Source organism: Canis aureus, chromosome 38 (assembly GCF_053574225.1).
Source record: "Canis aureus isolate CA01 chromosome 38, VMU_Caureus_v.1.0, whole genome shotgun sequence".
Taxonomy (NCBI): Eukaryota; Metazoa; Chordata; class Mammalia; order Carnivora; family Canidae; genus Canis; species Canis aureus.
Genome location: NC_135648.1, coordinates 20,026,859 through 20,054,139, shown reverse-complemented (window position 1 = coordinate 20,054,139; position 27,281 = coordinate 20,026,859). Strand labels below are relative to the sequence as shown.

Below are 27,281 nucleotides of genomic sequence, written 5' to 3'. Positions count from 1 at the left end.
TGCAGCTGTGTATAATTTATCATACGGTCCATAGGAAGGAAGTAGTTGGTGGTATGTTAAAGTGCTATTAAAATATATAAATGAAAAAAAATTCTATGTCTATGGGAAGAAGTTGACTCAGTGGACTGTACAGGAATTTTATGCTTTCTTACCACATTCTCAAATGGAAGCCAGCTTATAGAGCTGAGTTTCCTTGATTGAGGAGATAGGACATCCTTTAAAGAAGGACTCTGCAAGGTGGCCACAGCACATCTTTCTTCATGTCTCCCACAGTAAGATGTGCAGCCATTTATCAAAGTGAGTATTTATTATGAAAAGGAAAATATTTTGAATTCCCACGGAATTATAAAATAACAACTCAAAATTTATGTCAATCCCTGAAAACTATAGCCACAGTCTCGAGTGAAGTTTCATAATTTATGGAGTGTTGGCCTGAGCCTATTTCCCAGTTTATCCATTGGGGCCATGACTTATATTACTATTAAGGATACTTCTTTAGCTCCAGAAGGTATAATCAGAAAAATTATAAATAAAAAACTGGAAAAATTCTATAATGAACCCGACCCATGAAATGATATTATAGAAGGAAGGGCCAAATAATATGTCCTTGGGACTCCATCCCATCTATTATCCCCTTAGCCTAAAAAATAAGTAAATAAAAGCAATACAGTATCTCCAAAATAATTCTGAAGCTAACATTACATAAAATCATTCTGAATTCTTTATGCATATTTTTTATTTTTTCCTTTATATATCTTATCCAATAGAATAAAGAGTTTACTTCACTGGCTGTTGGCCTGATTTCAAATACAAATAATAAATTGAATTGATGCTTCATAGTGTAAGAAGTACTTATCTAGAATTTATGGGGTTCACATTAGCACTCCCTAGGGCTCCCTTGTCCCACAATACTGGTTGGTAGGAATCTGCGGTAGCCATTAAGGATAGGACCACTGTAATCTAGGATTCTGGAATTAAGTTTTAGGTTAATTTAACTGAGGTCTGTAGGAGATTAAAAATGACTTCAAATCTCTGTCCCTTCTCCCTTTGAGAAGTGACATAGAAATTGTCCTTCCTTTGAATTGGCTGTATCTAATAACAACTTTGATTAATAGAATGTGGAAGAAATGAAGCTGTACCAACCAGTCCAAGTCGAAACTTTAAGAAATTGTCACCTTCCACCTCTTGTTTTTGGAATACTTCCTGAAGGAGTCAGCTGTAATGTAAGAAGTGCCAAAAGCTGTAAAGAGTTTAAATTGAGCCCAACCTGTCAACCATCCCTACTGGTAGGGATTGAATTCATTCTTTCTGAAAGATATGTTGAAATCCTAATTCCAAGTATCTAAAAACACGAACTTGTATGGAAATAGGTCATTACAAACGTAAATAGTTAAGATAAGGTCATGTAGGAGTACGATAGGCCCTTAATCCGATATGACTGGTGTTTTTTTATAGACAATATAATGCAAAGAATCAGGGAAGGCAACCGTTTGACAATGGAGGCATAGATTGGAATGAGGTGTTTGCAACCTAGCCCTGACAATGCCTTGGTTTCAGACTGCTAGCCTCCTTAAAAGAAATTTCTGTGTTTTAAGCTGCCAAGCTTATAGTACTTTGTTAACACAGCCCTAGGAAACCAATACAATTGGCAAGATATCACATGTATGGTGAAAAAAACAACAAAAACAGCTTGAGCTCTCTTGTCTAGTCCATCCAACAACTGAGGGCTATTGGTCCATGCTGCCAGGAGCAGATGTTACGGCTTCCTAATCTTGCTAGCCTGGGCCCATGTATCTCCCTTGTTGACTGATTTAACCTTATGCAAGTCTCTGCAGAAGGATCCTCTACTAAATGTTGAGCTCACCATCCTGATTCTGCCATCAGTTTCTTGTTGTGACCTTGACTTGTGCCTCATACCTCCTGAAATCCTCAGTGTGGTAAAATGGGCCAAAAGGGGTAAATCTATAAGAGTAAGAAGAGTTAGAGAAGGTAAATTATGGCAATTTCTGTGTTTTCTGCCACAGAAACATGTTAATGGAGTCTTGTGGTCAGATTCTAAGATAAGAACCCAGAAAAACTAAATTTTTTCAAGTGTCTCTGAGCCTCAATGTCAAAAGGGTAAGACATATTGTCTGAGCTGTCTTAGACCTTGTATCTATCACTGACGCAGACATTTTTTATTTTTGCATCATGCTCATGTGGTAACATGGAGGCTAGAATCCTCTCTCTGTGATCCCACTCACATACACTTCAACAGAGGCTATGGAGTATAACTAATTATCTCCGGACTTTGGACTAACCAGATATTCCAAGATCCATTTACAGATTTACAGCCTCATTTCCAATTTCCTAATAATAATCCATATAGTAAGGTCTGAGGAATAAAGAAATTCAAATAGCAAATGCCAAAAAGAAAACAAAACAAAACAATACAAAAAAAAAAAAAAAAACAAATAGCAAATGCCCTTATCCAACAACAAACAAGATGGTTTCATATATACAAGCCCTCCCAGCTTGCTGTAGCATTTTGATGTAATATAAATTGGAAACGTATTTGTCAAAATCTCTAACAAAACTGAGAAATGTGTTTGCATGATACAAATACTATATTTAGTTTTTGTATAAGAACTGAGGTTTCCGAGTTTAACCTCTTTCATACCATACTTTCTGATACTATTCATCCAAAGGGTTTGTTGCCTTTTAAACAAGGGATGCTGTTTTTCAGATAAGTGGTATAATGATTAAAGGATCCATCTAATAAATAAATAAATAAATAAATAAATAAATAAATAAATAAGGATTCATCTAACTTCTGTAACTGTCATCAGAGTCACTTTATTTTAGATATGCTGAAAATATCTCAGTTTCAGTATTTACCTGATATCTCAGAACCCCAAAGGTTATTAAGAGAATAGGAAAAGTGTTACTTTGATTTGTAAAATGTATGCATGCTTACACACCATCAGAGTGAGAAAACATGAATTGCTATAATTTTAAAAATTGAAACTATTTTACAAATTATATTTTTAGCTAGGGGGAAGTTTTTTTTTTTTTTTGGTGATAGTAAACACTTTCTGTCTTTACAGGATTTCACCAAGACCTCACTAGTACCTAATTAGAATCTGAGCATATAAAAATGTGATAGTTCTTTAATTTTTTTTATCCAATGCATTTAAGTATGGAACTTTCAATAGCCTATCTATTGAGAAATGTGGACTGAAAGAAATGTCCTTTATACAATCCTGAATGTTGTTAGTGTATTTTTTTTTAAATTATGTGTTGTATAAATGAGAAAAGAGGTGCTAAATTATTCTCTATCCATACTGGTTATTTTGGGGTCACCACCCTTGCAAGATTAGTTTGACATTTGTGACATGGCCACAGTGATAATCAAACATCTGATTTGATTTGCGTAAAACTTAGTCATTGGCAACTAGCCTCTCCCTGGTTAAACCTGCACACATAGTTAATCAGAGTTTATTATTGCCACAATCAGTCTATATCTGTCACTGTAAGTTTCCAATTATCAGTTCCTTGGAGAGAAAATTCTGGCTTAATTAGAAAAATTAGCTCTACACATTCAAGAAATGATTATTTTTTTAGGTTTTTGTTTGTTCTGTATTTGTAAACCTTTCTTTTGGAACTGGAATAAGCCCCCTCCTCCCCAGCCTAATGTCCATTCCCTGCATAAAGTCTGGTTACTCTTTGTGCCCCAAGACAGAAGCCGTGATGCTTTGCCACACGTGGAGGAGCATCATGTCATGGTGGAAAAGGTTTATCTCCTGCTCTCATGTTTCGAGGGCCTGGTTGTACTCTTCTATTACAGTCTGAAATAGATAAAGATATTATTTTCTCATTGTTTTTTTTTTAGATTCAGCTTTACTATTTTAGAATTGATATTAGGAATTTTGTAAAATTCCCTCATTTTGGAAATCCTTTTTTAAATGATATAGCTAACCACTTCTGTGTTAGAAGTCAAATTTACTAAATGATTAGCACAATAATAACTTTAAAAAATCTTTCTAGAATCAAGAATATGTGCATAATATTGCATTTCACATCATGTCTTCATTGTCAATCATAAAACCTCCTGGAGCGACTGTCAATAAGGTTTTGTGTTGCATTTATCATTCTGACTGAGAAAAGACTAACTGGCCCTTGCCTGTCTCCATCAGCTTTTGCTATTTATTGATTAGTCTATTTATAACTGTAATATCATCAATTTTTCAAATTAAGATACAGTTCCAAAATGCCAAGTTTGGACTTTTTAATAATTACTTAAGTCCTTTCTGCTGACCTTTGTCTTTCATGTTGTTAATGTTTTGCCTGTGTAGCTTCTTTCTCAACTGAGCTACAACAGATTCGATAGTGCTCTTCTGTTGAAGTGAATATATCCTCTGACAGTTTTTGATTTGATCAAACTATGCATTTACTCTCTTATTTTCTTCCTTGTACCTTAGTGGCAATCCAAGCTATTGGATGTATGTACGTGCACATGTGTGCAACGCATTGCATTTTCTTCTAAGCATATGTACAAACTTAAAGAAATTTCAATTTTAGAAAATTTTATTTCCTTGCTCATTGAGTTTACTTACCAGAGTCATTTATATAATCCATTTTCCCAATCAACACTATTCAGAGACTGACTTTTCATACTTTTAAAAAAAGGTTCTTTAAAAAAAATATTTTATTTATTTATTCATGAGAAACACAGAGAGAGGCAAAAACATAGGTAGAGAGAGAAGCAGGCTCCCTACTGGCTTCTTCCCCAGGGAAGCCTATAGGGAGCCTGATGTGGAACTCGATTCCAGAACCCCAGAATCATGACCTGAGCCAAAGGCAGACGCTCAACAAATGAGCCACCCAGGTGCCTCTAAAAATGACTCTTCCAGTCATGTCTTCATTGCCTAAGTTTTATAAATAGTACCATTACACAATGACTGGACAATATTCTCTCCAGGATAAAGATGATTTTATCAAGAAAAGATGGTCTTCTTCATTTATTAGATATTATATAATTTCTGTGGAAGTAGTTTTAAATGCGAACTTCTATTGGACAAAACGTCCTTTAAAACAAACAACAACAACAACAACAACAAAAAACTTTGATTGCTACTATGGTTGAACTTTTATCACAAATATTCCTTATTTTAAAATAAATAAAAACAAAGATGGCATGAAATTAGTTTCCACAGTATGAAATTATTTACAGCAGCAGTAGACCACTTCTCAGATAAAGTCATCGAAATCTGTGTGTCTGAAAGGATGGGAATTTATGCAGCTTGACTCTATGGCATCTGGAGGTCGACAGCTGGTTATTATGTACACCTAATTTACCGGAGCGGTAAATACTGCAAGTGAAGAGATCAATTCACCAAAGGTCTATGGTTCAATAGGTTTAGCACTTCATGTTGAAAATAAAATGTGGAATAAATTAGGAGAAAACCTTTCTCACACTGCCTCAATAATAAAATAACCCCCACAGTGGAAAAAGACACTAAATGAAGTGTCTTTCATATAATTAGGTGGATGGTAATAAACTCAGTCTTGATCTGCTTTATGAAGTATTGTAATAATATTAATGATGTTTAACCATGTAACAATCCCTGGACAAATGGCAAATCTATTTTCAATACCAAATTACTCATCTTTAAAAGAAAATAGATTAATAGCATTTTCTACTTAGAAGACATTACAGGAAAATTAAATTAATGAAGCTTTAGTGTGTTCAGAAAAGAAAAAAAATAGTTTGTAAAGGAAACATAGAATTTTATATTAAGCTTTAGGTTTAGTCATTTGTGTTAACCCAGGAAATACAGCTAATAGGTTAGAATATAGATCCAATTTAGAGATTAATTCCTTTTACTGTATAAACCATTAAAAATGATTATAAAATGCAGTCTAGCTTCTAATCTTAAAAGGGACATTTAAAATTTACACACAAAACAGTATATATTTATCTCATCTCTATCTTCTTATATAATGATCAAAAATTTAATGAGTACAAGAGAACTGATTAGGAAAACCACTAATAAATATCACCCACAATTGACACTCAGATAAGCCATTCTTATTCATGCTTGATAGCATGTGATCATAAGTTCTTATTTAAAATCAGCTTTATGTTGTTGAATAACTATATTATACATCGGAAACTAATATAACTCTGTATATTAACTAACTGGAATTAAAATAAAACCTTAAAAAAATCTAAAATAAACTTTATGGAACTACATTTTACATTCAATAAACTTCACTGCTTTTTAGAGGGAGATTTCACTAGGTTCTGATAAAAGTCTATAAAGTCATGTGGACACTTCCAAAATCTAGGTATAGAATAAGCCTCTTGCCTCAGAAACCTCCCTGTGCTCCTTTGCATCTACCCCCTCTCCCTCAAACCTGTTCATTTCACAATGACCATTTTGTGTATTATATCCAAAGATTTTTCTTCTCTAGAATGTCATTGAAATGCAATTACTTAGCATGCAGCCTTTTGGGTACAGCTTCTTTCACCTACCATAATGTTTTCAAGATTAATACATGCTGTGGCCTGTAGAAGAAATTTGATTCTTCTTTTATCATCAAAAAATTATATGATCATTTCTTAAGATGCAATCAAACTTGCAAATTCTGATATACGTTAGCCTTTTCCATCATCCTGCTTTTTAAAAATCTTATCTATGTTTTTGTGAGTGTGCTTGGCATCCAAAGTACATTTGAGAGTGATTCAGGGGGTGGATCTTTTCAAAATATAAAATCACCACTTGTAAGCTACCTTCACTAGAATACATAAAACCTTGTCCTTATTATGTGCTCATTTTGTTCAACCTAGAAGTATTTTTCAGTGTCTGATATAATTTTAAAAATGTAATACACATTTTCTCAAGCTAAGGACGACATATATTTTATTTAAATATTAAAGACTTAGTGGCTTCTCTGTCTCAAAATATTTCAGAGACTGTCTCATTTTAACCTAATATCAAACTGGTTAGCTACTTTCCATGTGAAAATATCTTTTATTATTTAATGTATTTATATTTCCATGCACTTGTTTTAAAATCACACTTTACTACATTTAATTTCAAAATTTCTAAGTTAACAATCTTGTTAAGAAACACTTTTTAAAAAGAAAATGAAAGCACTAAAAAAATTCTTAACATAAATCCAATGTTGTTTGGACTGTAAAGACTGGATATCCTTGAGCTTAAAAAAACAAAGCTAGAGGTGTTAAGAGGAAAACCAACCAAAGTAACTACTGAAGGTTGCTTTTATGTCTCACAGTAAAGTCTTTTTTTTCGGTCTGTGTTTTTTTGTTTTGTTTTGTTTTGTTTTTATTTGTTTGTTTTTTTCAGTTTTTGTTTTTAATTATAAATATACAGTTGATCCTTGAACAACATGGGTTGGAACTGCATGGGCCCACTAATACATTGATTGTTTTTAATAAATGCAGGACAGTAAATGTATTTTCTTCTCCTTATGGTTTTCTTAATGACATTTTCTTTTCTTTAGCTTACCTTTTTTTGTAGGAATACAGTGTAAAATACATAAAACATAAAATATGTGTGAATTGACAACATTATTGATAAGACCTTTTCTGGTCAACAGTGGGCTATTAGTAGTTAAGTTTGGGGGGAGTCAAAAGTTGTATCCAGATTTTCAGCTGCACAGAGTGTCAGCATCCCTAACCCCTGTGTGTTAAAGGGTCAACTGTAACTATTCTACACAAAGTTACAGTGTTATTTTTGGTGTCTAGATAGACATGGGTTTTCTTTGGCTCATGTTCCCTCTCCTCTTCTGTCTTTGTGTCTTTCTTTCTCTTCTGGAAATCATACTGTTTTTGTTTTCTTCTTGTGCTTTTGGCCTCTTAATATTTTACTGGTTCCAGTCTCACTCCTAATGTCAATGAAATCTTAGATTTTAGCCCTTTTCATTATTCTCTCTTTTGTTTTTAGGCCTCATCTACTGTAATGGATTAATCTATCAGTCTTGCATCATAATGTCCAAATATAAATATATAGTCTTGAACTTTTATTCTGAATTCTGACTTTGATTTTTTATGCAGCATGTCTCCATCTGGATGTTTTAGCTTCAAATTAAGCAAGCAAAACATTACCTCCATGTTTTACCATAATCACATTCTTCTCTGGGTTTTCTAATTTTTTTCTCATGATACTCTTGTCTCTTAATTACTGGGTTCTAAAATGATGAGACATTTTTCTCTTTCTTTCTTTTTCTTTTTCTTTTTGTTCTCCTTTTAGTTAGTCACTAGGCCCTGTTGACTTTTCTCTCTAAATTATTATGTGCCTACATCTGTCCCTTCCCTAGTGTAGTCACTTACTCTCGCTCAGGGCAATGTTACCTCAATTGTAATAGTTTCCTTTCTGCCTTTTCCACTCTTCTCCAATCCATTCTCCATGTTTAGATACATTAATGTTATAAAATATCGCTTTCTTTGTTCCATACTCATGCCTATAAGTTTAATGCCTATATTAAATGTCAAGGTTCAAACTAGGACAATTTACTAATAGAAGTTGGAAGTTGGTTGGTTGTAAATAAGAAAGGACTCCACATTATTAAATCAGGCTTAGTGGCTGAATAATAAATAATGGTTGCAGATTTAGCTGTATTTGAACATGAGGCAGGTGAAGAAAGCAAGTAATAAATATGTCAAATGCAACTTTTAGTCTTGGCCTATGGGAACAGGCTTTGAAATTTAATAGTTGTACATAAAGCGCTTGTACCAGAAATTTAATTCAGGATGGTGAGTGCCAAAAAAGCCAGAAAAAAAGAGCCAGATAAGTGGATCATGGTAATCAAGTCAAGATTGATACTAGAAAAATAGAAAATGAAGAATTAATTACATTACAACAAGAAGCAGTAGTTCATATGTGCTGCAAAAGTATGTTCTACTGATAAAGCTTTTCTTTTAAATGCCACAGTTTAGTGAAGCAACATGGAATTCCTTTGCAACTCTCATCTGAAAGAGCTCGGTTTGGTCTTAAGATATAGCAATTCATCAGATCAAATACCAAAGGTTCAGATTGTAAATCTGCTTAACTCATGCTCTGCAGGAATGATTTTTCTTTGGCAATGTCACTACCTAATTAAGAACTCATTGGGGATCCCTGGGTGGCTCAGCGGTTTAGCGCTTGCCTTTGGCCCAGGGCGCGATCCTGGAGTTGCGGGATCGAGTCCTGCATAGGGCTCCTGGCATGGAGCTTGCTTATCCCTCTGCCTGTATCTCTGCCTCTCTCTATATATATCATAAAAAAAAAAAAAAAGAACTCATTTTCTTTTGTGGGTCAAGTTTCAAAGCCATAGCTATTGAAATAATTTGTAATGTTAAAGGTCCACCTAGTATGTTTGACCAAGTTATAAAATTTACTCACAAATTTTTTTCCTACAAGGAAATTTTCAAGTTCCTTTCAATACTTAGGGCATTGCATTATACATTTCCAAATTTTACTTAGAGTAATATGAATATTTAAAGTAATAAATGCTTCTGTAATTCTAAGTGTCTTATGAACGGTTCTTGTGTTATATCTAAAACAATGTCTATTTCAATAAAATTATCCTCAGTGAAACAATTATTCTTCCAATACCTAAACATTTTCTAATTAAGAATCCCTCCACAAATAATGTTTTATTATCGTTTTCTATTGATTCATAGAATTTCTGCTTTGGAGCCCATTCATCTAATGAAATCTTAACCAATGGGCCTATTTCAGTGAATTCTTCATCTTTGAAATGCAATAAAATATTTTATCTTTAATATTTAAACATTAAAATAGTGTTTATTATTATTGTCCTCTATTGAGTGTGTTCCTTTAATCTATAAAGCGCAGTTTTAAGTTTCTCAAAACAGAAATACCCTCCTACATGTCTCCATTCCTTGGATAATGTTCATTATAGTCTGTAGGGAGTTGCTGAACAATAGTTGATATTTTTATGGTTAATAGATTGAGCCCTCTTCCAGTGTTTTAAAAAATGATGCATGTTTCACTGAACGATCACTAATATCTAGGTATAAGGAAAATACTGACCCTGAGAAATGCAGCCTAATGGCCACAGGGTACCGTGACAATAGCATCAAGATACTTAAGCTCTAGCTTTAGATCTGCCCATAAACTATGATTTACCTCTTTCTTTGCCACCAACTCCTTTAGTCAAAACCTCAAAGGTTATTTACTGATATAAGATTTTATTATTCTATGAATAGATTCTCCCTACAGCTCTTTCAGCTCTCAAGTTTCTTTGTTTTAAAAATTACCTATTTTGAGGGGCACCTTAGTGGCTCAGTCCATTAAGTGTCAGACTCTTGATTTTGGCTCAGGTCACGATCGCGGGGTCGTGGGATTGAGCCCTGCATTGGGCTTCACACTCAACTGGGAGTATGCTTGAAATTCTCTCCCTCTCCTCCTACCCCTCCCCTGCTCACTGTCTCTCTCACACAAATAAATAAGTCTTTTAAAAAACCACCTATCTCATATGTAAAATGCCATGACTTTCTCATCTTTCATTACATGAACTCATTCTTTTATTCATATTTAAGTGCAAACTGACTCATAATCATCTCAATTTATATATATATACATATATATATTTGTTATATGTGTGCTGTACATATTCATTTTCTTTCTCATAATTGCTTATTATGTACTTATTATGCTCTGGTATTATTACTTATTTTATTATCTCAGAAAACTATGCTATTCATCTAGATGTCTATTAATACTTTTGATTGAAATAACTATGATGGGAAAATTAGTAAATAAAACACAATCTCTCCCACTATTTCCTTAAATCAACTTTCACAGGGACGTTTAGGCAAAAATAGATGTTATTACTATTAAGACAAATCAAGTTAATTTAAAAAGTGTGAGCTCCATATCCTGTCTTAAAGATCTTACACATTTTCCCAAATAGAAAGAGTTGTGCTTAGAAAGAAATTTTACCTTAAATAAAACCTAAAGAAAACAATCAGCAGAGTGAAGGATAGCTGTAATTTAGCTGTAATTACTGCACATGGTCTTATTCTATAAAGTATTATATACTGACAACCAAAAGTTTCTATTTTCCAAGCTTCAAGTAAACAGTTACTGCCTGTTCATTTCTTCATAGGTTTCTAATCAGGATTTCTATGACCAAAAATATGTTTAATAGAGGCAAAGACAGGTAAAAGTTTAGTAACTTTCTGTACCTAAAAAAATACATTTCCTCAAGTTGAATATTCTGTAAACCTTTTTTCCTTCCCCCATTTCCATGTCATAATAACACTTTGGTGTTACTGCTCCTTCTTCAGTTAACAGCTCCTCCCAATTTAGAATTATTCATGAATTTAATTAGCATGCAATATAGCTTTACAGATTATTAATTGGGAGGTAAAAAAAGGAAGCAGCTGTGGCAGAGCAACTATTTTAAAAATGCTTAAACTCATCAACACCCTAATTCATTAATAACTTTAAAAAGGAAATGAGCATGATAAAATATGAAAATATCCTATACTGGTTTTTATGTGTTGTCTAAGTGCACATGAAGTATAAATGTGGCTCATAAGAAAAGTAATTCAAGAAAGCAGAAATAATACTCCTAGAAATATATATTCAACTTTCAAAGGATTCTTCTTAATTTAGGAAAAAATAATCAAGAAGGAAAATCAGAATGTCATCATAGGGTCAGGAATTTTTTTTTCTTTTCTTTTTTTTTTTTTTAGGGTCAGGAAAATTTTTAAAATCACAAAGATAATGTCTCGTAACATAATTTGTCATATTCTAGAAAAAAAAAATCCTTGATGTTCTTGTGAAAAGTGGAAGGGCGTAGTGGGAGGCAGAAAGAAACCAAATCATATATTGTGGACTTCTTAAAACTAGAAATATAGGTCAGGTAGGTGTTCATATTTTCAGTAAAATTTGACTTTTTTGTAAATGAAAGGGAATTGTATATGATGATAATTTTTCATGGAAAATGTGTGAAATTGTAACACTTAAAAATGAGTATTTATTTTATAAATAACCCCTTATTTTCCTTATCTATAATAGAGTTCCTCTACTTCCACCCATAACTCAACATTTTTTGTCTTCAGTATAAGAACATTTAATTAAGAAAATTAAAAAAAATGCAAGAAAACCCTGATAATTATTACAGGGATTTATTTTTCAAATGTAAAAGGAAGAGTTTTGATAACTCAGGCATCACTAAGAGTTTAAAATACTTAGAGATAGCAGCTGTCATTGATGACTTCTGCAGTGATGCTAGCAAGCAACTATTTCAATATCAGAACCCAAACTCCTCAGTTAATTTGCCAATCCCCTAAGTAGGTGAAACCATCCATGAGTGCCTTCCATCTGTTCCAACAGGTCCCTATGTTTGTTATTTCTTAGATGGGTGCACACCATCCAACTGTGACACAAACTCACAAATCAGCTGTCAGATAGTTGTGAAGACAAAGGCAGAGGAAAGTAATCTCAACTTTGAAAACACTCTTATTTATAAAAATACCAGAATCAAACCTTTTACACATATATATACATATATTTATATATTATGCTTATTGCAATCCTCTATTGATAAAAAAATTCTGATTATTTTGACCCAACGTATTTCTTATGATTTGCTAAATTTCACTGAGCTCCACAAAATAAGGCACAGCTATAAATGGAGAGAATATTCTTTTTATGTCAATTTTAAAAGTTTCAATTTTGCAAAACTATTAATTGTATCTTGTTTGTCAAGTACAAATGAATAATTTTGGTAAGGAAAATAAGAAGATACATAATTACAATAAAACACGGAATCACAGAGATGAAATTTGCCCCATTTGAGATCAGTTTTAAGGAGGATGTCAAAGACAATTGATAAATAATACTGTCTATTGCATCTTTGAAGATTTTAATGCAAATTATGCATTATTAAAGTTCCAGGTAGATATATCTTTGCTCTTTAACACTTTATTCCTAGCAAAGTTAGTTATTATCAACTTTTGCTTCTAATTATTGTCAATGTTACCCCCATAGTTATTTGATTTCTATGCAAAACTGGTTTTACTTACATACTTACCTGTATAGTTCTTTTCTTAAATGGAAATTTATTTTTCTAATCACATTGCATCCTCTGGTTATAAGAGCATGGTTGTTTATGCTTAAACTTAAATATGTTGACAGATAATAATGGGTTTCAACCCTGGCCCATATACTTACTCTCTATGTGATATTTATTTATCCTTTCGTGACTTTAGTCTTCTCAGATGAAACCACTACAGTTAATATTATATACCACTAACTACAATGAAGATTGATGAGTTAAAGAATGTAAAGCACCCATTAGAGTGTCTTGAATGCAGTAGGCAACTCAATTAAAAATAGCTATTATTCTGTGGAGGATAACAAGGAAACTTAGTTCAAGACATTATTCAACAATTATTCAAGTGCATTGTAAGGTACATTTCAGTATTTCTAGCTTGCAAACACCCACAAGAGTGCTGTATATATATCATCTCTAACAGGAGAAGGTAACATGGAGGAGAGAAAACTCTTCTGTTTCTCCACAGCATCCCTACAGAGCCCATCGCTATTAGAAATACGGGAGTAAGAATATATGTATGCATTCTCATTCTGAAGAGATTTTGGCTCTCTACCACTACAGCCTCTTTCCAGTGACTTTTCTTCCACAGTTCTGAGTCTCAACCAAGCCTCACTAATACTGTTCCTTCCTCTCACCTACCCCTGGCCAAATATGGTGATGCTTCTTATATCCAGAATTCTCTAAGTGCCTCAGCAACTCTGTGGGTTTTCCGTGACCTTACCTACACCTTTTCAAAGTGTCTCTTCATTAAGTTCTCATCCAGATTGAGTGTGTCTCCATATTCTCACCTCCAGTTAGTGTGTCGGGTCCTCTGACTTGCTAGGACTCTGACAAACATCCAGCACATCTCACTGGGGCTTTTTCAGTGTCTTTTTTTGTTATTGTCAATGGTCTTACCTCAAATGGTGTCCAAGTAAAAATTCTACCCTCCATGAAATCACTAGGGTAATTTATTTAAATTGCAACCCTGACTGGATCATTATTTTTTTATTTAAAATCTTTACATGACACAATATCACTAGAAGAAAAAGTCCAAATATTCACATTTCCTATTCCCTTTCTTCTTGGTATGGTAATGTGATGTGAACCAATGGGATGTTCAGTGATATCCAGAAGATGCAGTTTTCTCTAACTATATCATGACTGAGAGTTACCATAGCCCTGAGGGGTTAAGAGGGAGAGAACCAAAAAACTGTAAATATATACAGTTGTCCATTTCCTTTAAATGTATTTTTATCTCTTTTCTTATCAGAATGGAAAGTAATTTCTTTCCCAAATCTGGAAAGAATATAACATATGACATAGCAGCTGCAATTGAGACTACATCTTGATTTAATTTGGGATAGCCTATTGTCAGTCTTCAGGATCAATCTGGTTTCTGCAAGGCCCAGATGCTAAATGTAATAGAAAAATGTTGAGGGCCACCATTTCTGTATCCTTCAGAATCCAGAGAATGCACTGACATCTGCCATTTTACCCCCATGATATGATACTGCTTTTGATTTATTATCTTGAGGGTCTGTTACAGAAGCCTCCATTTAGTATCACTTTTTCTGAGAGTCTTTATCCTGTAGGCCACGAGACTGATTTGGGAATTTCAACAACTCCATACTAGGTGTGTCAAACCCCACTGTTTGCTGAATTGCGTGAAGGGATACATTTATTACCTGGTATCTCCAGTCAAATAAGGTGTCGTGGTGATTCTTCAGATCTCCAGGTATTCATGTCAACTCAGACCCTCTGCAAAACAATTCTCTAAAGTATTCGACTTTGCCCAGTGCAGTTATCTATCCAAGTGTCTTTTAGGGGCGGTCTTCCAGAACAATTAGCGTGTGATATAATAGTGGTATTACAGGTTCCTTCTTCATCCAAACCTTTGCTATTTATGATCATTGCATCCACCCAGCTTCAGGTGGTTAGGCACGCTTCCTAGACCTCTTCAGTTTGGGAGTTCTATCCTCTTTATTTCCATTACTGTTTCTGCTTCTACAACTGTCTCTCCTATGGTCATCCCTGGTCTACCGGGGAGAGTAACTAAGGAACATTCTAATGATGTTGGTGACACTCTCACAAGCATGTTTACTATGGCCTTGGCAAATGGTAAATCCTTCAGGCTTTCCTGTGCGATATAATCATCTGGTGAGATTTACTGCCTTACATATTGTAACCACTCAAGCAGTCTCACTTCCTCAAGCCTTTGAATTTTTTCTTCTAGTGTCTGCAATGGGAATTGGGCATTTTGCCTTCACTTAGCATGCTCATTGCTTTTTCCAGATTCCAGGAGCTATCCTTGTAGCCATTTCATATTTCATACCAGCCTCTGGGGTCCTTGACAGGATATTAAAATGTATATTTAAAAAAATTTCTTCTAAATAAATTCCACCGTATTCAATCTTATATTTTGGCCCCCAGATGAAGAATTCTCAGAATTAAATTCTATCTGTACTCCCCCAGCTACTGCTGGTACATCCTGATTAGGTCCTTTGAGACATCATCCCCTTCCTTTCTTATGAGGCTAAGCAAATTCCCAGCTGGGTTATACCACAACTTAATATTAGTATATGACTTGTGTGTAGCAGGGAAGGATGAGGCTGATCCTAAGGGGAAATGCACCTCTTCCCACCTTTAAGTTAGTATAAAGTGCCAACTCTTGGTACAAGCATCCACCTAAGTGTACTCATCTCAATTATCAGGGTTCTATCGTTTTCTAAGTTTGCTTTTGACACTAGCATAACAGACCTTCCTTGGCTGGGCATTAACCATATCTAGAGCTTGAAAATTTTATTTATTGTTATTTTGTAGATTTTTAAAAAATTTCTTTATTCATGAGAGACACAGAGATAGAGGCAGAAGGAGAAGCAGGCTCCCTGTGAGGAGCCCGATGAGGGACTTGATCCCAGTATCCCAGGATCATGCCCTGAACCCAAAGCAGATGCTCAACCACTGAGCCACCCAGGAATCCCAAGCTTCAACATTTTAACTGACAAATCCTAGGCCTGGTTCATGTCATTCTCTCATGTACCCGTGCTGTGGGAGACAAGGTGAAGCACTTTGTTGAAACTTGCTTTTAATCTTTATTGTGAAGGAGAATCTACTTCCATTTTTCCCTTAATCAATTTGAAGTGTATATTTTCTAAACATTTTCAAGTTGTTATGGCTAGAGACTATATGAAATTTTCCATGTTTTAAATTCTATTCACATACATACATATCTTGCATGGAATGTCTATGGCCATATTTAGATAATAGTTTTGTGATTTTATTTTCCTTATTATTTTGCCAGTTACAGGAAATCAATGTTAATCTTCTGAAAAGTGGAGTTTTAAAGTCATAAAACATCATATTGAGTTGGTTGGTAGAATCATCAGGCATGCTTACTGATTCACCCAGGTGGAAGGGAAAAGCAAGATCGATTTTATCTAGGCTAAGAGTCCAGACATAAAGGTGCAATAAAAGAACACAAAATCACATGAAAGTATAGGTGAGATCAGGCTAGTTGATAATAAAAGAAATGTTTCAAGGTGATTAGTATAGTGACATAGCATTTTGAGGTAAAAATGGGGATTAGACTCATGTGCAGATAAAAAAAATAAGGAGGGCGGCCCAGGGGGCCCAAGCGGGTTAGCACTGCCTTCAGCCCAGGGTCTGATACTGGAGACCCAGGATCGAGTCCCATGTTGGGCTCCCTGCGTAGAGCCTGCTTCTCCCTCTGCCTCTCTGTCTCTCTGTCTCTCTCTCTCTCCTCTGTCTCATGAAAAAATAAGTAAAATCTTTAAAAAAAAAAATAAGGAAATTTTCCAAATATTTTTTGAGCATGTCCTATGTTCCATGTACTTTTGCAGTTCCTTTGGATGGTGTAGGGAATAAACATACATATCTCCTCAGGTAGATTATATTTTTCTGTGTGGAGGTAGATTGGCTGGGGGTGGATGAGAGGAATAAGTAAAATAACACGGCCTCTCTGAGGAGGATAAATGTCTTAGAATCACTGATTTTAGATTTATGTGGAATATCTTTTTTCTCTTTTAATTTATATGCAAACTTCCCAGCACACTATATTTAAGAGATTAATCCTTTAAGCAGCTTATATTTAGTTTGCAATCCATTCCTACAATCTTTGTGTAAGTGCTTATATATTTGGGTTAAATCTGCCATATCATTATTCATTTTCTATCTCACTCATGTTTCTGTTTCCCTTCTCGCATTTCTTGTTTTCTTTTTGATTAATCAATTCCATCTTTCCACCTTTGTATTTGCTATTCATTCATTGGTTCTGAAATGACAATAAAAATAGCCTTTTCCTATTACAGTCTCCCTTGCATTGGTAGTTTTGCCATTTTAAAAAGATTTTATTTATGTATTTATTTACTTATGTATTTATCATTTATTTATTTGAGTGGGGGGAAGGACAGAGAGAGAGAGAGAGAGAGAGGAAGAAAGAATCTCAAGCAGGCGCTGTGCTGAGCACAGGCCCCGATGCAAGGCTGGATCTCACAACCTTGGGATCACCACCTGAGCCAAATCAAGAGTTGGATGCTTAATAGCCACCCACACACCCCAAGTACTTTTGCCATTTTTTGAATAATTCAAGAACCTTAAAAGATTATATTCCATTTACCCCTTGCATATTTTTGTAGTATCATTGGCATGCACAACATTTTAATGCCACATATAGTTTAAATCCCACAGTGTATTTCTTAGCATTGTTCTAAAATTTCAATAGTAATTTAGATTTCTCACGTATTTACACTTTCTGGTGATTTAGTACATCTTCCATTATCAATTTCCTATTTGGGAACATTATTCTTCTGATAGATTTTCTTTATTTTATGGCAAGTTTTACTGCAAATTAATTCTCTCAAATTTTGTTGTTGTTGTTGTTGTTGTTGTTTTTGAAAGTGCATTTATTTCATTTGTATTCCAAGAGTACATGCATTGGACATGGCGTGCTATATCGCCATTTCATTTTTGTCACCATACTAAAGATACGATGCCACTTTCTTTTGGCTCCAGTTGTTTCTTGAGACACCAGGTCCCAGTGATTTTGTTATGATTTTTAAGCTTAAGTGTCTGTCTAGCTATTTCAAGATTTTTCTTTTTCTTTGGCTATCCGAGGTTTTGCTATAATATGCATTCTGTATGCTTATCTTTGTATTTATATTGCTCTGTATTTATATAGGTTGATAGAGTTTAACTTTAATCTGTGGTTTAATCTGTGTTTAACTTTAATCTCTGTCTTTTTAATGTGATTTTTGGAAAATTTTGTGACTATTACATCATCACTATTTCCTTTCATCCTTCCCTTTTTATTATGGGATATCATAAAATATATATACACATATATATGTGTGTGTGTGTGTAAATGTCTAGTCCATCAGTCTCTTATTTTGTTACCTGTATTTTTCTTCCTATTTTTCTATGTATTTCAGGTTTTCTATTTCCTACTGTGATTCTGGGTTTTCTAACCTATTAAACTTATCTAGCATATACTTAATCTCCTTTCTTGAATTACTCACCTCTATAACCTTCATCAGCTCTATTTTACATATTATGTTGACTTCATATGTTTTCCTCCTAATTAGTTGTATATATTGTGTATGTCATAGAGCCATATTATGCAAGCCCTGTCTTTCTTACTAAGTATGACTTTTCCAAGCCCCAGTCTTCTGCTTTTTTTTTTTTTTCACCTTTTCTACTCCCTGTGATAAGAATTGAAAACGCTACAAGAGAATTGTTGCTTCTTTTTTTTCTAAAATCAAGCCTCCTCAAGTTCTCACTGCCTTGGTGCTCTCTGATGACTGTAAACTTCAGTTTCAAATATTGTATCCAGCATTTGCAGTTCATATATCTCTCTGTGGGATTGTCAGTCTGAAGCAAACTGCTTCATCCTCTCAAGGGACAGAAGACTACAACTGACACCTAAATGATTTAAGAAAAAAAAGAGGCAAATGTGACAATCTGAGGAAAAAGCATACATTGGACATTAGGCAATGAAGGACAGAGATCCTCGAAAGATAAAAAACAAAGGAGGTGAGCCCTACAATTGCTGCAGCTTACTGCCCAACAGAGAATATTCAAACTATGGCAAGAGGAGGGGAAAAGCCACCAGCAAGAATTTACAGTTTTCGACAATCAGAAATACACGAGAAAGCGATTTCTGATGACTGCGGTTTACAGTAGCTGGATTGACATATCCAAAAGCCATCACACAACACTGTGTTTTATATAATATTGCCCCAAAATGCAAACTCATCTACAGTGACAGAAAGTAGATCAGTAGTCGCCTGGGGATTCTAACATGAGATGCTGGAATGCAGGATTTAGTGATAAAAAATGGGCAAAAGGAACTTTTTTGGAATGATGGATATGTACATTAACTTGACTATGGTGAAGGTTTCAAAGGCGTAGACATATATCAAAACTTAAATTGTACAGTTTAAGTGAAATTTCTTTTCTTTAAATTATGCTTCAGCAAACCTGTAAAAAAAATACTTTTTTTCCAGCTGGTAAATCTCTAGATTGTTTTCAAAGAAAGGAATAAACAGACCATCTGAAAGGTTTTTTTGCAATAGTTTAGATAATAGAGAATGGTTTTGATAAGGCTTCAAGCCGTGAAAATGCTAACAAAGCTAGATTTTAGAACTACTTTGGAAATTGGGGATAATTATGAGAAGTTTTAGAAAACTCTGTGGCTCTACACCATTCAACAGATATTTATTTAGAGACTGTTTTGTGCCAGCCTAGACCAAGACACTAGTTTTATGGAGTCTGCCATAACTTCCTGGGGACTTTTTAAGGTTCCTAGTAGTATAGTAGTTTTTTATCAGAACCACAGAGGTCAAGGAGCATGGCTGCTCACACTGACCTAAGCCAAATGTAAGAGAAAAAGAAAGAACAAAAAGAAGGAACTATTTAGAAGAGTTCTAAGAGAGACTCTATTTCCCAGAACTAGCTTGAATCCATTTAAGACAATGAGGCAATTTTTTTTCTATATAATGTTGAGGATGTAGGAATTTTATTTATCACAAGGAGGAGTTCAGAAGGATACAATAAGACACTTGAACAGAAAGAATTGTGAGTTTACTTTAGAGTATTAGGAATGATTATTAGGATTATTAGGAATGATGAGACAGAGATGGAAGATATTTAAAAGACTTGAGGAAAAAAAAATACCTATTTTCCACAATGACAAGAAGAATTAAAATAGGTTAAATGACACTGAAAATAATATTATTTTTTTCTGTAATATATGTACTGCAGTGTATGCAGTCACACTGAGGTACACGGTCAATTCTCAAATCTGAGAAAGAAAATAGCAAATAATGTATGCAAGACCCTCTTCTCTAAATCTTAAATAAGTATGAGTCAAAATCATATGCAAAATATTAAGGATAATCTATATCATCAATCTATTTTCCATGCCCTTGATTTGATAGCTTCTGACAATAATCCTGAATTACCTTGTGAGTTTTCAATATATGTGTTCAATTACCTTTATCTATATTTAGCACTAGCCTGTTGATATCATTCACTTTAAAGAGTCTCTGCCTGCAGAATATTTGCCAGTATATCATGGATTTTCATATTTAGTTTTTATACTTTTTTTTTACTGGATGTAATAAATTAGTTGTATTGTTTTATTCACACATGACTGCATTGCAATTCAAAGACCTTGGCAGCATTTTAGAATTACAATGAAATCATCATGGGGACCAGATATTCATTGCCTTTTTCTTCAAACTGTCACTAAGCCATGCCAAATAGAGAGGAGCACACATATAAATGCATATATTGCATATAAACTTATTTCATTTTAACTCTGTGGGGATGCAGGAAAAATGGTGAACTAGCAATGGAGAAAAGGGTTTAAAGAAGAAATAAAAATAAACATTTGGGTTTTTTTTTAAAGCCTTAAACTTAAAATTATAAATCTTACTATTTTGTATATAATTTATCACTTTAGTTAAAATAAAATAATTGCTTCCTTTCAAAAATAAAGATAATGATAGTCAAACTTTTGCAATTTACTTCGCAAATAGGTACAGACAGTGAGAATTTAGAAAATGTATTTTCTGGTTCCTAAAAGAAACTGAGGGACAGGATATTATGAGATTATCATTTTTCAGAGATATTTAAACAAATTACTCTGGCAATGCTGACGCTACTGACTGAGATAATTCTTTTACCATTATTACGTTTTTAAATGCAAGAATAGGAATGTTTATTTTTTTGTAAATATGAAGAATAACTAAATTTGCTTTTATAGATTAAAAAGGGAAAAATTGCACTTCAAAATAATGATAATACACATTCAATTCTTCCATTCCAGAAAAATTGCAGATTTCTTAGAGAATCCAGTTATAACATGTACAGTGTACTTGGGTTCTATCTGCGCACAACTAATTGCTAAAAAGAACTGAGATCTGTCCAGGACTTTGCAACGTCCATATATCATCAGAAATGTCAATGCACCTCTATTCTCTCAATTAATTGTATAAATTTAACTGCCATAATTATCACTACTACCTGGTGTATACCACTGTTAAAACTTGTATTTAATGTTCCTACTCCAGTTTTGAGCTCTGGACTCCTTTCCAGGAATTAGAGAAACATATGACCTCATTCTGTGCACTGGAATCCAGATATCATATTACATCTTTTATAAGATATTAAGGACATATGGATCGAGTCATTACATTTGTCAATTGAATTAAACCAATGAATGTAATTGCCAGTATCCCATAATCATCACTGTTTGAAAGGCTATGAAGAACTTAATTATGAGGAACCACTTAGTGGTTGAAGGAAAAATAGTACAACTTACAACGAACATAAAGCTTTGGTCATGCATGTAAAGGCTAGATACATAATATTATGTAAATCATACCTGGACTCATTAGATGAAGCAAATTTGGACATACCTGACTTTGCAGATTATCTTAATATGGATTATTAAAAAAATGAAGCAATTTCATCTGGCACTATGTAAGACTGAAATAATATTAGAAATAAATACTACTTTGCAGCAAATATGCACTTTTTAAGAAATTGTGATGATTGGATAAAAAATTGTTAGCTTTGAAGTATTGTCATTGCTGGTCTAGATTCCACTATTTTGTAAATGTTGCTAGACATAATTCTACTTCATATTGTTTCAGATAAGTATATAATTAGATTATGGCTAAACCTAAGAATTTACACGTCCTTAAATTTTACTGTGCTCATCTCCTTCCAATTATTAGTAAAGACTGATGAACAGAAATTATGAGAGAACCCTTTAATATTTTGCTTTATCTGAGGATATCCTTGTCATTCATTCACCATCTGACAATAATCTTTAATCTGTGAAATATATTTTGCAAATTGTGATTAGATGAGCATGTTATAAACATGTGCCAGAATTTTCTAGGATTTAAATACCTATAAAAAAGTGAATAACAAAGTAAATAACAAAACTTGAAGAATTCAGTGGAATTTATATCTTACATTTGACAAGGTATCCAGGGGATCCCTGCCCTGGGTGGCTCAGCGGTTTAGCCTGCCTTCAGTGGGGTGTGATCCTGGAGTCCTGGGATCAAGTCCCTACCTCGGGCTCCTTGCATGGGGCCTGCTTCTCCCTCTGCCTGTGTCTCTGCCTCTCTCTCTCTCTGTGTCTCATGAATAAATGGATAGAATCTTTAAACAAAACAAGGTATCCAGTCTTACTCAGACATTTGAATCAATCCAAGAAGAATCTTAATGGCTGAGGACTGAAACTGCATGCAATATCTGAATAGTGATTACTGATAAAGATTGATGATACCTTAATTGAAAAAGATATATATATTGAAAAGACCTTTTTATCAAATGCAAGATCCTTGGAGTTTTGAACCTTTGCAAAGAGAAAATATTCCTTTTGAGTTCTGGATATATGCTAATGAGAAGTGTGTATAAATTTGACCAGGGTGAGAAATACAACAATGTGATCATCGATGGTAATTAAATTTATGCATGGGAATCTCTGAGAATAAAGTATACTTCTCTGTCGGTTGGCAGTGTCATGCACGGACCAGTCAAACTCAGGTTGAATGACAGTGTGCCAGAAGTAGCCTTAAGTTTAAGAGGAATAGCATGCTTCTCCCATCTCCAGTCTATCCTCTATATTAAAGAGTATTTTGTCACAAATAGCTTTGGATGCTATTGGCTATATTCTAAAAGATTTTTAAAGAAACATGTCCAAAAATCATTGCTAGTTTGCAAGCAGAAATGAGAGGGAGTGTAGCAAGCCCCTCCAAATGTGGAATTTGCAGGGTTAAGACATGGAACATTTTCCCATCTTCAACTTATTAAAAATAAAATGACTAAAAGCTGGCTCCTAATGAATATAGGTACTTAAATAATTTCTCAATTTCCCATTAACTATTATAACTAAAAATAAAGGACATGTATTTTTTAAAAACAAAATTAGTGGTGGAGACATCATGTTCTTATTTAAAACTCTAGAGTGTAATGTGGTTCCTAAGAAGTCCATTCAGTTGCACAAAAATTTTCAGAAAAAAAAAAGACCAAGAGTATGTCCCACATTAACACAGAACTTAAATAAGTAGTGAAGAGACAATAATTAACTGTTTCCAACCACACGTATTTTTAATTAAATTAAAAATAGATGATAGATAGATGATAGATAGATAGATAGATAGATACACAGTCACATGTCACTGCCAGAAATAATGCAGAGATTCTGTTTACCCTTTATCTAGTTCCTCCAGTGGTAACATCTTGCAATATTATAATATAGTATTACTATCAGGTATTGACTTAATGAAATCAAGATACAAAACCACTCCATCACTGCAGGGACTCTCTAAACCTTTACTAGCCACACACTTCTCTCTTCACCCATCTTTAACCTCTGGCAACCACTAATTCCACTAATCCACTCCCTGTTTCTATTTTCTTTTTATTTCAAGAATATTATGTAAGTGAAATCATGCAGTATGTTACATTTTGAGACTAGCTTTTCTTCACTCAGAATGAGTCTATGGAGCTTCACCCAAATTATTGCATACACAGTAGTTTCTTCATTTTTATTCCTGACTAGTATTCCATGATATGGATGGCTGTACCACTGTTTAACCATTCACTCACTGGAGGATCTATGAGTTATTTCCAGGTTTTTGCTATTATGAGTATTATGAGTAATAGTTAAAATTAACATCTGTTCGAAAGTTCTCTTTGTGAACCTAAGTTTTCGTTATAACTGGGCTAAAGGCACAGGGGGCATTATTTTAGGTAAATGGTATTTTCATGTTTTGTTTTTTGAGAAATTGCCAAATCATTTGCCAGATTGGCTGTTCTATATTATATTTCCCCCACAACGTATGGTGGATCCAGGTTCTCAGAATCCTCACCAGCATTTGGTGTTGTCACTATTTTTCTATATGAGCTCTTCTGATAAGTGTGTAGTGGCATTACATTGTTTTTAATTTGCATTTTCAAAATGACTAATGATACTGAACCCCAAGAAATGGAGGTTTCAGTGGGAAACCTTGAGAAATGAAGTAATGTCTTTCTGGAGCAAAAACACTTTTTGCTTACTGCTTGCTATAAAATACAGGGCTTTTCCAAGCGTGGTACTTTATTCCCATAGTGCAACCCGCTAGGTATGCAGGCATTCATCTGGTCTCCACAGCACAAAAGAGACAAAGGGATCAAATTATGGCACCTTCTTTGCTAGGAGAAATAAAGTCACTAGACTCTCATCTATAAATCTTGTGTCTTCTGCCATCATTCATGAAACAGCAATAGGTTACCTTAATATTTTTACATAGGACTAAAATCAAAACCCACACTTATCATTTAGTACTAAAATGTAAGTCATTACAGGGAAACACATTTCAAGTCTTTCATCATTGGAACTTAACCAATATGTAGTATTATTTAATAATTACATGTAAGATAATTAATGAACTACTGATAAGAGAAGTAAGTATATGTATATACTTATACATAAGTACAACGAGTTGGACAACGCGTTGGACAGAGTAGATAAGAAAAGAAAGAAAAGGGAACCAAGGAAAGGTGTCATGTGAGATTCTCTCATTACAAGTCAACTGATTCTATTTGATTTCGGTTTGCTAAATGCTAATATTAAACTTTATGACATTATTACTTATTAATATTATTTTAATTTTTAAACCTGTTCTTTAAAGTTTATCTCATTTTATCCTTACAGCATGAGTGTGATTTAGACAGGACATTATTTTTCAAAGGAGGGAAATAAGTTCCACAGAGATTAAATGACATGCTTCAAATTAAATAATTCACAAATCAGTTCCAGGATAATATAAAGAATGCATTAATAGGATTTGCAGAATGAGTTTCTACAAATTGGAAATTCTGAATTTTTATATCTAATATTGGAGATGTATTTGTTTATATCATCCATTCTTATCCCTTGAATACCTAGGAAGATGTCAAAACTCTGTTATTAAAAAAATCTGTAGTCTTTTTAAATTTTAGATTTTATTTTTAGATTTTCCTAAATCATCTCATATACAAATTGTCAAAAATCTATTTCAAATTCTCTTTATTTCAAGTTATCTTTTGCCTGTATTTTATATAAATTCATGGCTTCATTAAACTTCCAGTTTGTTAAAAAAAGTTTAGTGAATTGCCTTGTCCAAGGCAATATTATTTATCTTAAAATATATTTGATAACGATAGACAATTCTTTTTAAAGTTTTTTTGGTGTTGTTTATTTATATTTTTAGTAAGCTCTACACCCAGCTTAGGGCTCAATCTCACAGTCCCAAGATCAAGAGGTGCATGATCTACTGACTAAGCCAGCCAGGTGTCCCAAGATAAAAATTTCTTTAGAGAGTTTACTGCAGGTTCCCAGGAGTCATTGTTTTAAAATTAAAACTTAGATGTGTCTACTAACATAAGGTAACGTCCCCAATACTTTATGATCTGGATCTAACCACTTTTATGCCTCAAATGATTATTACAATTTGGATGAAAAATGTTGAGACCAGCAGATAAGCACAAATAAAATCTCTTGTAATATAATGATAATATTGATAAGTTATAACAATAATAGCAGTTCACATTTATGTAGTGCTTACTGTACGGACACTATTCTAAACACTTCTGATGATTAATATATTTAAACCTCAAAATAGCTCTGGAACTACATGGCAGTAATAGTAATAATTGTAGTAGGAGTATTTGCATTCCACAAAGAAACTATTAATAAGGAATGCCATTAATCTGGGTAAATAGTTATAGAGTTCAGCAGGCATATGTGTTCTTTGTTGGAGACACAAGTGTCCCTTGCCTTAAATTCCCTTGAAACCACACACATTGATAGGAATGAAAATTCCATCAGATATTTATAAGAAACTCAATCCATGTCATTCTGAAAGTCTTAGAGAGGACTGATTTTGTCTTCCTGTAGCTATTCTGGTGAGAGGCTTTTAGGGATCCCCATTACCTGATGGCCTGGGATGAGAATGTACAAGTCATATTCAGTTGACATGATTGTCCAGCATCAGTCTAGCTTGCCTTGGAGATATTTTCATCTATCTTCCTCCCCTACGTGAGCCAACTGTCCAAATCTGTTCCAGGATAGTCTAAAGCAAAGACCACCTTGAATTGTTTCAGATTATCTCCAAACATTACTGGGATCTGGCATCTTGCAAGCCAGAGGAGATTTCAGTCCTGCCTTACATTCCTAAACCCACAAAGCTGAAGTCCTGACCCTTGGTCACTACTTTCTACTGTGTTATAATTATGACACAGGCTTCCTCAATCTCTAATGAGTTTTCCCAGCAATTGCAGGATCATCATGCTGTCCATTTAAATTTTCTGCTCCCTATTTGGAATTCTCATCTTCTTAGGTGACATCTCATTATCATAAGGATATTGCACATCCATAATTAGGTAATTCCTTTTCTGCCTTCCCATTGAACTTTTAATTTAATTAATCAAATCATTTAACATACTGGTTTATAATTATTCCTACAAATGTCTTTCTCAACAAATAGAATAGGATCTCTTCAAGGCAAGAGTCCCTTTGAATTGATATTAGTACCCTTGGTTCTTATTATAGCTCCTGGCATATCTTAACTTTTCACTAAATATTTGGCTAATCATTTCATCAATTGTTTTTTTTTTATTTAAAAAACATAGAAAATCTGCTAGAAATTCAACTACCATGA

General features: G+C 33.8%; 1 long non-coding RNA gene across 1 annotated transcript in view; it reads right to left on the bottom strand.

Moving 5' to 3' along the window:
• Positions 1 to 3,106: 3,106 nt before the first annotated feature.
• Positions 3,107 to 27,281, bottom strand: part of LOC144307188 (uncharacterized) — a 130,524-nt gene continuing 106,349 nt past the window's right edge. The window contains exon 5 of the long non-coding RNA XR_013374125.1: positions 3,107 to 3,827. This is a non-coding gene — a long non-coding RNA (uncharacterized LOC144307188). The remainder of the gene's footprint in view (positions 3,828 to 27,281) is intronic.